The sequence below is a fragment of the Pelophylax lessonae genome (assembly GCF_965119305.1).
Source record: "Pelophylax lessonae genome assembly, chromosome: 13".
Taxonomy (NCBI): domain Eukaryota; kingdom Metazoa; phylum Chordata; class Amphibia; order Anura; family Ranidae; genus Pelophylax; species Pelophylax lessonae.
Genome location: NC_138780.1, coordinates 62,495,922 through 62,509,232, shown reverse-complemented (window position 1 = coordinate 62,509,232; position 13,311 = coordinate 62,495,922). Strand labels below are relative to the sequence as shown.

Below are 13,311 nucleotides of genomic sequence, written 5' to 3'. Positions count from 1 at the left end.
ATATAGCAGTTCCAAATATAAGGAGCAAAAAGCTGAACTAATTAACCATGCAGACGATCCCAGGTAATAGCTCCATACCTGTTGGCTATACAGAACAATGAAAATAGGTTTGGTAATAAAAAATGAATCTGTACAAGGCAGAAGTTTTTCCCCCAGGGTTTTTTTTAGCAGCAATGTATTAAATCAAACTTGTATTAGTATAAAAATGTATTTTATTGAAAATTCATAAAAGGCTTGATGCCATATAAACTTAAAGTCTGGTTACATAGATAAAAAATCATCCAACAGTCAATAACATATAAGTATGGTAGCCATAGTGGAGCTACAAAACAATAAAATACTAAGACGCGTTTCAACCTTTTAAAGTCGTGGTCTTCAGGGGATTATTTCTATGGACTATATACATATCATTAGTAATATAATCCACTCTATTAATATCTATATATGTAGAGACCGCCGCTTGGTGACTCCTCCGGCGTCCCGGAAGGCCTAAACCCCGGCCGCCTCAAATGACGTGGTCTATGGGCGTAATGCGCAAGCACGGCCCGCAGAATCTGCCAAGCCACGCACGCGCACCAAGCCCGCAAAACCCGGAAAGGAGCACGGGACGCTGCCGACACAGGGAGAGCCATCCCTACAGCCTGGGACCAGGGGATGTGCAATAGGGGGAGAGAGCGGGGTGCCACGCAATCCCCCCACCTGTGCCGGGAAGCCAGTTAAGCCACGGAGTGCCGGTAAATGGGGGAGAAATCCAGGGACCTCCATCAATACAAAAAATATATATTAATAATTATGAAATAAATCAATCTAGGGTTGTCCTTTACCATTATTCCCTATTTCTGACAATAGGGTAAATATTTTTATTGAGTTTTACCGGTTGCAAATCCTTCTAGAGAAGGAGTCTTTTTATTGAGTTTTACCGGATGCAAATCCTTTTAGAAAAGGAGTGTAGGATATGGACCTGGGGGAGCTATGGCCTTTAGGAGAAAAATCCAGCGCTGTTCATATTGCAGCAATGTTTTGTTCCAATCGCCGCCTCGATCGGGAATGTGTACCCTGTCGAGAGCAGCGAAGGTAACTTTGGGCATTTGGTAGTTTTGCTGGTACACCATATGTCTACCAAACGGAAGATAATGGTTACCGATCTCCATGCTATAAACGTGTATAGAGATGCGTGTCCAAAATTCCTGTTTAGTTTTTCCTATGTAGAAAGCTCCACATTCACAAACCATTAGGTATACTACTCCACGTGTCCAACAATTTACAAAATGTTTAGGAAAGAACTTTTCCCCATTTGGGAGTGTAAAGGTATTTTTTCTATAAGGGGGCAGTAAGAACAGTGGCATACATGGGATGTATGTACCCATTCATTGACAGTGTTTGCCCCCTATTTTACCACGATATTCGCTTTGAACTAATCTATCTTTCGGAGATTTGGCCCTTTTGAAGGTGATTGAAAGGTTGGATGACACGAAATGCTGAATCTTCGGGTCATCTGTTAGGATTCACCAGTGTTTCTGAATATGTCAAATCTGTGTGTCATAGGACATTGTGAATTTTTAGAATACGATCGTTGGTGTTCATAAATTGAAGGCATTCGATCAGGATATCTTCAGGTCCCTCCCAGATGAGGAAGATATCGTCAATATAACTAAGCCATGTTGAAATACGGCCTGTGTATTTGACAAGACCCTCATCTGAACCCTAAAAATGAATCTGTCACCCAGGGCCACGCACATCATACAGTGTAATCGCACCCCAATGAACACACCTATCACTACTAGTTCCCAAAGTAATGTATCTCTTGCACTATCATCAGCATCAACGCACAATTCCGCACCTTCACAATCGGTCACCCCTTCACAATCGGTCACAATGGTGCCACCGCCTCTAACGTACAACCGAATTTACGCACAGCACTCATTTTTTGTAGTTATCAACACAGATCCTAAAAAAGCACCGGTCACCACACCCTCCAAATCATTGGTTCAGCCCCCAAAGTAGTTTTGCCTGACCCCCAAAGAGAGGAGGGTCGGGAGCAATACGAAATCATCATTTTGTTATCCCATCCATTATCTGAAAGTAAGGCTAAGGTTTTGAAGCTCGGCCTCACTTTCTGCCCGGAACAGCAAGCCGATAAGGTTGAACTTGTTAAGGACTTGCATCTGTTTGGCAGACGCCTTATGTATAAGGTTTTATATGATACAAGAAACCTCTACTTATGACAATTCACTTTTAGAAATCGCCACTTTTGGAAGAGCCTCAAGCTCTCCAAGTTCCCATGGATCTATGGGAGGAGGGTCTTTCTGGGGATGAGCCTGGGATTGGGGATGTTGGTCTCCTCCTCTCCCCGGGTCATCCACTATCGGACACTCCTGCCTTTGCCTCACCTCTGTCCTACAAACACAAATCTAAATCCTTCCCAGTCCTACAAGGCAATCCCAACACTTGGGCCTTTGTAAAACAGGTAATCAAAGCTATTGAAACTACTAACTGGAAGTCAGGACCTTCACGCAATCTATCCTCTACCCATAGGCAAGCCATTAGGTCTTTAGAAAATAATCAACATATTGTTATTAAACACTCAGACAACAGTGGGGATTTGGTAATCATGAACAAACTTGATTATGAAAAAAAAATGGATTTTTGACTTACCGTAAAATCCTTTTCTGAAGTTCATTGACAGACGCAGCTTCATATTCTTCTTAACCATTGAGTTATGCTGTCCACTACAGGAGTAGGACACTAGGCAGGAAAAAACTTTACCATGCCTATGGGGCAGTCCCTGAAGGCATATACCCACTCACTCTGCTATAGGATTCAGTTTTGTTGCAAGCAGTGTCAGAAGTAAAGAACCCCAACCCACTCAGAAATAGAGGGGCGGGTACTGCGTCTGTCAATGAACTTCAGAGAAAAGTATTTTACGGTAAGTCAAAAATCCAGTTTTCTCTATCGTTCATTGACAGACGAAGCTCTATATTCTTAACCATTGGGATGTCCCAAAGCAGTATTTGCATGAGGGTGGGAACACAATGCAGAGAAAGAATGTAATTCCCCAAACGCTAAAGTTAGCAAACCATGTAACATGGAGCTCAACCAGGAACAACTGGAGCTCACCTAGAAACAACATACAACCTCAAAGAGAAAAAAAAAATGCTCTTTTAAACAACAGCCTGCAAAACCTTGCGGGCAAAAGAAGCATCCGAGGATGCCAACACATCTCCTATGTAGAATTTAATGAACGTGTGCACAGACGATCGGGTTGGCGCCTTGCAAACTTGTACTACTGACATCTGATGGCGAAAAGCCCAAGAGGCACTCAGCGCCCTAGCAGAATGCGCCTTCACAGGGAAAGGTGGAACTTGACCCTTAAGTGAATATGCCTGTACCACCGTCTGCCTGATCCATCTGGATATGGTTGCAGCAGCAGATGCAGCCAATCCCTTGCAAGGTCCTTCCGTGGGGACAAAAAAAACTGTTTTCCTAAAAGACTCAGTAACCGCCAGGCAATCCCTAAGTGCCCAAACCACAGCCAAAGAATGCAAGACAATTTCCTTGGGATGAAATAAGAGAATATATGTAAATACAAGCAATATGTAGATACAAAAAATTCTAGTAGCGCAAAAAAGAATGATAAGCTCACTCCCCAATCACATTCACTGAAAACTTGTAAAGACTGTAGACATAAATATAAAAATATATATATAAAAAATATATATATAAAAAATAGTCCCAGCATGAATCAGTCCACCAAAGCAGCGTTGAAAAACATATGACAAATAGCGATATTCACACTGATGTATCCCTTGAAAGATCCTAATCGGTGCAGAAATAAAGGATCACCTTGACCACCACCACTGTGCTCTGAAGGGGGGAAGGTAATGCACACTCACCGACTTCACTGGCCCAGTGATTCTCACCACTGAGCAAACAAGCCACAATACAGCCACTACCACTCGGGCTTCCGAATTGGGACCAATCAGACCAATGACAGGCTCTGCTGCATCCACTTGGGGTTCCGGGATGGGGCCGATAATGGGCTGTCAGTGTCCTTTTATACTGCACTCAGGATCTATTACTGTCCTGACTATACAGCAAACATCTGTGGGAATTTGTGTTCTGTTGTGCCCCAATCACCTGCACACAAGCTCAGCCTCTGCACATTGCACAGTCCCACACTCAGGTTACTTCCTGGTCTGTGTCCAGTCCCACACTCAGGTTACTTCCTGGTCTGTGGACACAGACCAGGAAGTAACCTGAGTGTGGGACTGTGCAATGTGCAGAGGCTGAGCTTGTGTGCAGGTGATTGGGGCACAACAGAACACAAATTCCCACAGATGTTTGCTGTATAGTCAGGACAGTAATAGATCCTGAGTGCAGTATAAAAGGACACTGACAGCCCATTATCGGCCCCATCCCGGAACCCCAAGTGGATGCAGCAGAGCCTGTCATTGGTCTGATTGGTCCCAATTCGGAAGCCCGAGTGGTAGTGGCTGTATTGTGGCTTGTTTGCTCAGTGGTGAGAATCACTGGGCCAGTGAAGTCGGTGAGTGTGCATTACCTTCCCCCCTTCAGAGCACAGTGGTGGTGGTCAAGGTGATCCTTTATTTCTGCACCGATTAGGATCTTTCAAGGGATACATCAGTGTGAATATCGCTATTTGTCATATGTTTTTCAACGCTGCTTTGGTGGACTGATTCATGCTGGGACTATTTTTTATATATATATTTTTTATATATATATTTTTTATATATATATTTTTATATTTATGTCTACAGTCTTTACAAGTTTTCAGTGAATGTGATTGGGGAGTGAGCTTATCATTCTTTTTTGCGCTACTAGAATTTTTTGTATCTACATATTGCTTGTATTTACATATATTCTCTTATTTCATGTTATTTTATCAAGTAGCAGCATTTGTTATCACACTATATTAGAGGTAGTTATCCTCTCTAAGCGCTTGGTTGCTTGCAAACTAGTGTTGGTTCCGGGTTGTGTGTAAGCTATCTATATAATTTCCTTGGGATGTTTGGGCTTAGGACAGAGTGAAGGCAGCACCATGTCTTCATTCAATGGAAATAAGAAACCACCTTAGGAAGAAACGACTGATCAGGTCAAAGTACCACTTAATCTCTGTGGACCACCAGAGAAGGAGAACGGCATGACAGCGCCGCCAATTCAGACACTCTCCTTGCAGAGGTAATAGCCACCAAAAAGGCTACCTTCTGTGACAGTGTAAGCAGAGGAATCTCCCTAAGTTTTCAAAGGGAGGTTTTTGAAGAACAGACAGTACCAAGTTAAGATCCCACGGAGGTAACGGGGACCGTATCAGAGGAGCTACATGATGAACTCCCTGGATAAAAGTGTGAATCAAAGAATGTGAAGCTAAAGGGTGTTGGAAAAACACTGCCAAAGCCAACACCTGACCTTTAATAGTACCCAAGGCCAACCACTGCTCAACCCCCCTTTGGAGGAAAGCCAATATCCTAGCCACTGAAAAAGATTGTGAATGCACCTTAATCGTTTCACACCATGAGATGTACAATTTCCACGTATGATGATAATTCTTCCTGGAGGTAGATTTTCTAGCCTTCAACAGTGTAGGAATCACTGAGTCAGAAAAACCCCTATCCTTCAATACCTGGCTTTCTATAGCCACGCCGTTAAAGCCAGCGACTGTAAAGCAGGATGGAAGATCGGCCCTTGAGACAACAGATCTTCCCTGAGAGGAAGTCTCCAAGGAACATCGGCGACCAACTTAACCAGGTCTGCCTACCAAGACCGGCGAGGCCAGTCTGAGGCTACCAGAATGACCGGAACTTTTCCACCTCAATTCAGCGCAGAAGCCTCGGCAGAAGTTTCAGCGGAGGAAACGCATAGATCAGCCCATACTGACCCAAGGAGCCACCAGGCCGTCTGTGGCATCGGCCAGAGGATCCCGAGACCTGGCTACAAACCTCTGTACCTTCTCGTTGAGCAGCAAGCTCAAGCAATCCGCCTGCCAATTCTCCACTCTGGGTATATGCACGGCGGAGAGGGCTAGAACAAAATTTTCTGCCCATATTAACATCTCGGCCATCTCCTAGGCCGCCAGGACACTCTTGGTGCCCCCTTGATGGTTGACGTAAACCACGGCCGCCGCATTGTCTGATTGAATCTGAACTGGATAACCCTGCAGATGATTTGCAAACTTTTTTCGCTCTGAGTTCCAGAATATCAATCTGAAGTCTAGACTCTTTCAGAGTCCAAGTACCCTGGACACATAATAAGTATCACCCCCCCCCCCCACCCACCCACGGTCCAATACAATGGAAGGAACAGAGGACCAGAAACAGAGCCACCACAGAAGAGCACTTTTTGCGTTTTGACTCAACCGAATCAGATTTTCAAGAGATTTTGGATCCTTGTTCCAGTTGACAAAAATACCCCTTTGTAGAGGTCGTGTGTGGAACTGAGCAAACGGAACCACCCCGAAGGTAGACACCATCAGGCCTAAAGCTTGCATGCAAGTCCGCAATGAGGACAGAGTGCTGGATAACAGCAACCGAATCGCCCTCTGCAACTTTTGCAGCTTTTCCGGGAGAAGGAACACCCTTGCAGAGTCCAGAGTCAGTCCCAGAAAAAACTTTTTGGAGGCTGGGACCAGAGCAGATTTTCTGAAATTGATGGTCAAACCAAGCTCTTGCAGAGTCCGTACAGTGATTGACAGATCGCCCACCAGAACTGAGTGGGTGTCTGCTCTTAAGAGGAGATTGTCCAGGTACCCTAGTACTGCAATCCCCCGCTGTCACAGTAGTGCCAATACCAGAGCCAACACATTGGTGAAGACCCTGGGGGCAGAGGCGAGACCATAGGTTAACGCCACAAATTGATAATGTTCCTCTCCTACAGCAAAGCAAAGAAAACGCTGGTGTCCAGCATAAATAGGTATGTACAGATATGCGTCCTCGATATCGATAGAGGCCAAAAAGTCCCCTTGGTGTAGGAACGCCACTATCGTGCGAATGGACCCCATTCAAAACCTCTGAAACCGCACAAAGCTTTCAGAGCCTTGAGGTCCAGAATTGAACGCACTTTCCCTTCTTTCCTGGGAACAGTAAACAGGTTTGAATAAAGCCCTTGAAAGCGTTCCCGAGAGGGAACTAGCACAATCACCCTTTGCGACAGCAGATCTTGTGCCTCTCGTAGATCCCTTAACCAATCTGAAGATAAGTCTAGAATGGATGGGAGGACGGGACCTAAATTCGATCTTGTAACCCAATCAGAGCAGCTCGTGAGCCCATTTGTCCTGAATCAAGGAGGTCCCTGGTTCTGGACAGAAAACTAAGACGTCCACCCACCCCAGATACGGTTGAGGGCATCCCTTTATGCAGATTTGTCCGCAGATCTGGAGGAGCCTGTTCTCGGCTTACCCGACCACTTCTTCTTGGAACCCCCAGATGACCTAAATGGCTTAGGTCCTTTCTCCTGCGTGCCGAAGGCACAAAGGGGGCCACCTGTGTACTGAAAAATAAGGGCCCCTTCTATTACGCGGTGACTTGCCCTTAGCAGAAAGAGGAAGAAGAGTACTCTTCCCACTTGTGAGTCCTTTGATCAGTTCATCCAACAAAGACCCAAATAGGCGGTCCCCCATAAAGGTTGAGATCTGATAGAGCCTTTTTAGAAGCCTGGTCCGCAGATCAACTTTTTAGCCACACCATGCGTGGTTACCATTATTGTGTTTAGAACAACTCCACTGACTCACGACAATTTTGTCACAGTAGGCGGGAAAAGGGAGTACCTTTGTCACTTTTAGGGGACCAGCGCCCCCCATGGTAATTTTCTGCACCGATACAATCAGTGCATCCACCAGCGCCATTGCATGCACATGTGCAGTAAAAAAACAAAAGGAATCATCCTCACCGCAGAACACCTGAAGTGTGTGGATGCAGACCCAGTAGAGTCGCTATATGCTTTGGGGTCGTTATGTTGGAGTACTGCACCGTGGCCCAGTCTCTGAAGGAAGGGGATCATGCTCTGCTTCAGTATGTCACAGTACATGTTGGTATTCATGATTCCCACCATGAACTGTAGCTCCCCAGTGCCGGCAGCACTCATGCAGCCCCAGGCCATTACACTCCCACCACCATGCTTGACTGTAGGCAAGACACACTCCAGGTTGTACTCCTGACCTGGTTGCCGCCACACGTGCTTGATACCATCTGAACCAAATACGTTTATCTTGGTCTCACCATACCACAGGACATGGTTCCAGTAATCCATGTCCTTAGTCTACTTGTCTTCAGCAAACTGTTTGCGGTCTTTCTTGTACATCATCTTTAGAAGAGGTTTTTTTTGGGACGACAGCAATGGAGATCAATTTGATGCAGTGCGCGGCGTATGGTATGAGCACTGAAAGGCTGACCCCCCACCCTTTCAACCTCTGCAGCAATGCTTGCAGCACTCATATGTCTTTTTCCCAAAGACAACCTCTGGATATGACGCTGAGCACATGCACTCAACTCCTTTGGTCGATCATGATGAGGCCTGTTTTGAGTGGAACCTGTTCTGTTAAACTGCTGTATGGCCTTGACCACTGTGTTGCAGCTTAGTTTCATGTTCTTGCCACTCTTCTTATAGCCTAGGCCATCTTTATGTTGAGTAACAATTCTTTTTTTTTTTCATATCCTCAAAGAGTTCTTTGCCATGAGGTGCCATGTTGAACTTCCAGTGACCAGTATGAGAGGGTGAGAGCGATAACACCAAATTTAACACACCTGCTCCCCATTCACACCTGAGACACTAACAAGTCACATGACGTCGAAGAGGGAAAATGGCGAATTGGGCCCAATTTGGACATTGTCACTTTGGTTGCCAGCGGTTTAGACAATAATGGCTGTGTGTTTAGTTATTTTTAGGCGACAGCAAATTGACACTGTTATACAAGCTTTACACTCACTACTTTACATTGTAGCAAAGTGTCATTTCTTTAGTGTTTTCACATGAAAAGATATAATAAAATATTTACAAAAATGTGAGGGGTATACTCACTTTTGTGAAATAATGTATAACCTAATAACTAATTGGCACTATCTTTAAAGTAATAATAACAACTAATGAATTGTAATACCTATTCTAGTTATAAACTAAAGTAATAACTCTAAATATTAAATAATTATTAATTATTCATCCCATGTAAATAACCTACACTAACTGAAATTTAGGTAAAATGTATTCTACCTAAAAATAAATTAAAACAAGGGTTTTTGTTCTTGTTAGGATTACAGTCCCCCAGTGGATTGCCCAATATGTTCCCATACCACTTCACCAGAATGTTGAAATTATCATGAAAAGTTATATTAGTTCCAATATTTAACTTCTCTTATTTGATGTGTCTAGTATATCCAGAATCTGAAAAAGTACAACAAGCTCACGTTTTGGTCCCCCCTCTCCCATTGGTGGTTCCCAAGTTTTCCCACTTCTACTGGGACCACAAGAAACAATGTTGAGCTTTTGACTGGGAGGAGCTCCTATGCTATGTATAAACCAGAAGCACTCTGAAAAACTGGGTAAACAGCTGATCAAACACAGTCCCGTGCTTGGTCATCTGAAGCAGAGGGCAGGGGAGACATTAGACCTATCATGTCTCCATAAACAGTACCTGTCACTTGCCCAATTTTATCACATAAGCGGTTTTGTTAGCAATACATTTAAATAAAAAAAAGTGTTAAACTGATATTAAAGATGGTATCATATGATGGTAAAATAAAAAAGATGTAACACAACGATTTTGCACAGAGCAGTCCCTTACCTCCTTTTTGAAAGTCTGCCACCTATGCTGTCCACTCCTCTGTCTTCCAGGTTCCTCCTCTGCAAGCTAAACACTAAAGGATGCACCTGTGCATGTGCTCCTGAGCCAGGCTGTGTGCATCCATAGACACAGAAAGCGCCGGTAAGCCACGACCTTGCTCCCTCCTCACAGGAGTTTAAAAGCAGCAGAAGCCTCAGGCTCCCGCTGCTTTTAGTGTCTCTTGTGAGACCAGAAAGTGATAGGAGTGGTGCTGCAGCCAAGACAGCGCTGGAGTAAGGTAAGTGTTTAGGGATGGGGTTGGGTAGGATAAGTATTGGGCAGTTTTTTTGTTTACCTTGATGCAGAAAATGCATGCTACTTTAGAACCACTTAAATATGAGTTGAAATAAGTTTTTAATAATGTCAAATATGATAAAACAAAACAAAACAAAAAAAAGCACCCTGTCGCCCTACACACACAATCGACCATAAATGCATGTGTGGGGCAAGCATGTGTATGTAAAAAGAAAAAGTAAACAAAAAAGAAACACATATTTGGTGTAAGCTAGTTTCCTTAGATCAAAAGTAGTCAGAGTGGGCAATAAACAATAATCTATCAATAGTAATAGTAATTTAAATCTGAGGTGTGAAGTTTTCTTCATCTATTTAGCCTAGGATATACAGTAGATTTTAGGGGCAAGAAATACGTTTATTTGAAACCCTAAATTACAATATCAAAATAGTAAGGGCACTTTCAGAGCATATGGATCAGTGTGACGCTATCTACCTCCCACGTTTAGGATTATCCCCACGGTATGTGTACAACTGCAGGGCAGGGAATGCCTTTGCCATTTACAATTGGTGGTGTGTAGTGACAGCTTTCTGGTGGGATAGCTCAGGTGGGTTTGGATTAGGTATAGACCGATTTGTTTTTTTCAGTGCCGATACTGATATTTTGGTCACAACATATTGGTATCGGCCGATATGAACCGATATTTTGTACATTTAAAAAAAAAAGACAATTTTTTACACAAATCTGGTACTGAACATGTAAATTTTTGTTTAATGCTTAATGGTTGGCTTGCTGGCACCCTGGGGTGGGTGGCTGGCTGGCACCCTGTGGTGGGTGGATGGCTGGCTTGCTGGCACCCTGTGGTGGGTGGCTGGCACCCATTGGTAGGTGGCTGGCTGGTACCCTGTGGTGGGTGGCTGGCTATCTGGCACCCTGTGGTGGATGGCTGGCACCCTGTGGTGGGTGGCTGGCTGGCACCCTGTGGTGGGTGGCTCGCACCGGGGCTGTGGTTGGCTGGCTGGTACAGGGCCTGTGGGCGGCTGGCTGGTACAGTGCTTGTGGCTGGCTGGTACAGGGCCTGTGGGTGGCTGTCTGTCTGGCACCCTGTCTGTGGGTGGCTATCTGTCTGGCACCCTGTGGTGGGTGGGTGGCTGGCACAGGGGCTGTGAGTGGCTGGCTGGTACAGGGCCTATGGGTGGCTTGCTGGTACAGGGCCTGTGGGTGGCTGGCTGGCTCACTGGTACAGTACCTGTGGCTGGCTGGTACAAGACCTGTGGGTGGCTGGCTGGCTCGCTGGTACAGTGCCTGTGGCTGGCTGGCTGGTACAGGGCCTGTGGATGTGGGTGGCTGGCTGGCATCCTGTGGTGGGTGGGTGGCTGGTACAGGGGCTGTGGGTGGCTGGCTGGTACAGGGCCTGTGGGTGGCTGGCTGGCTGGTACAGGGCCTGTGGGTGGCTGGCTGGCTCCCTGGTACAGTACCTGTGGCTGGCTGGTACAGGGCCTGTGGGTGGCTGACTGGCTGGTTCGCTGGCACAGTGCCTGTGGCTGGCTGGTACAGAACCTGTGGATGTGGGTGGCTGGCTGGCACCAGGCTGCTGTGGGTGGAAGTCTGGCTGTGATACACTCCCACGAGACTAGTCCTGACTCCAGACGAAGCTGTCCAAGGCGAGGGAGGCGGCCTAAGAAGGCAGAATGACGTCACAAAAATATCTGCAATATCGGCCAGTTCTGAGGCAGATACCGATATATCGGGGAAAGTGCATATCGGCCGCCGATAATCGGTCAATCCCTAGTTTGGATTAGGATCCAAACATGCATGAGCTCATCCTTAGTCTTCGCAATCTGAGATATAAAGGGCTTTATAAACAGTGGAAATGAAACTTTTTTGTGCTCTACACTAAATATATGTTGCTAAAGGGATATTAACATATTCCCATTGTGGAGGTCATAGAGGTTGGGTCCTGGATGGATGTTACATTGCACCAATATTTGGACTGTGGTCCCTGTAAGGGAAGTATGGGATCTCAGAAAGGCAAGGGTTAAGCCCTCTCCCAGGGAGAACAGCTCTTAAAGACAGGAAGTTGTGTCAGTGGGTGTGGAGAGTAGGAGCTGGTGATACACCTGGGAGACTGAGCTGTGAGAAACAGGAGTGTGTTTGCATGCTGCATGGTGGCCGGATACAAGCTGCTGCTTGGGACGATATACCTGGGGTAAAACCCCTGCAAAGAGCTGGTATTGTTTTATAATTTCCATTTTATGCTGAAGTTAAGCGGACTTTTAATGTTATACCTATTTTCTGGACTGTTGGCTGCTGGAAGCTTTATTTCTGTTTTGAAGAGAATAAAACACTTCTTGATTACGTTTACCCGGCTTGTGCATGTGATCCCTTGGAGCTATCTCCCCCAAATATTACAACTGGTGTTTCGGATGCGGGCAGTGCATTTAAACCGAAAAAGCCGATTTGCAAAGTGACCTTAAAGAGACAGTGTACCCATTTGCATGTCGTGGGTGAAGTCTTTGCATACAGCAGAAAAAGACATGGAGGAGGTTATCAAGGCGCTAATGCAAGCCACTGTGTCCCAGCAGCAAGCCTCCATAGAAGCGAACCGTTGCCATGAGGAGGCTATAGCAGCTCAGCAGGAGACTACCCGCTTGCTGGTCACCCATCTTACAGCCCAGCAGGAGGCTACACAAACGCAGGTGGCGGCCTTAAAGGAGGCAGTACAACAGCTAACTCAAGGACGAGAGCAAGTAGCTGTTGGCCCTGGCAACCAAATAGCCGGGAGAGCCAGCCATTTTTTACAGAAACTGACTCCAAATGATGATGTAGAAGCCTTTCTGTTTACCTTTGAAAGGATAGCGGAGCGAGAGGGATGGCCCCGTGACCAATGGGCTGGCATCATCGCCCCCTTCCTTACTGGTGACCCGCAAAAGGCTTACTTTGATCTTCCAACGGAACACATCAAAGACTATAAGCGGCTGAAGGCTGAGATCCTGGCCCGCCTAGGGGTGACTACAGCCGTTAGGGCCCAAAGGGTGCACCGCTGGAGGTACCAACCTGACCGCCCACCGAGGTCTCAGATGCATGAACTGGTGCAGCTGGTCAAAAAATGGCTGCAGCCAGAAACGTTGTCTGGCCCACAAATGCTGGAACGAGTGGTGATGGACAGGTACCTGCGGTCCCTGCTGGATGACCTGCAACGCTGGGTAAGCCATGGAGACCCCGCAACAGTCGACCGGTTGGTGGAGTT

General features: G+C 45.9%; 1 protein-coding gene across 8 annotated transcripts in view; it reads right to left on the bottom strand.

Moving 5' to 3' along the window:
- The window catches only part of PACS2 (phosphofurin acidic cluster sorting protein 2), a 1,277,570-nt gene that overhangs the window by 162,911 nt on the left and 1,101,348 nt on the right, over positions 1–13,311 (bottom strand). The window lies entirely within an intron of this gene.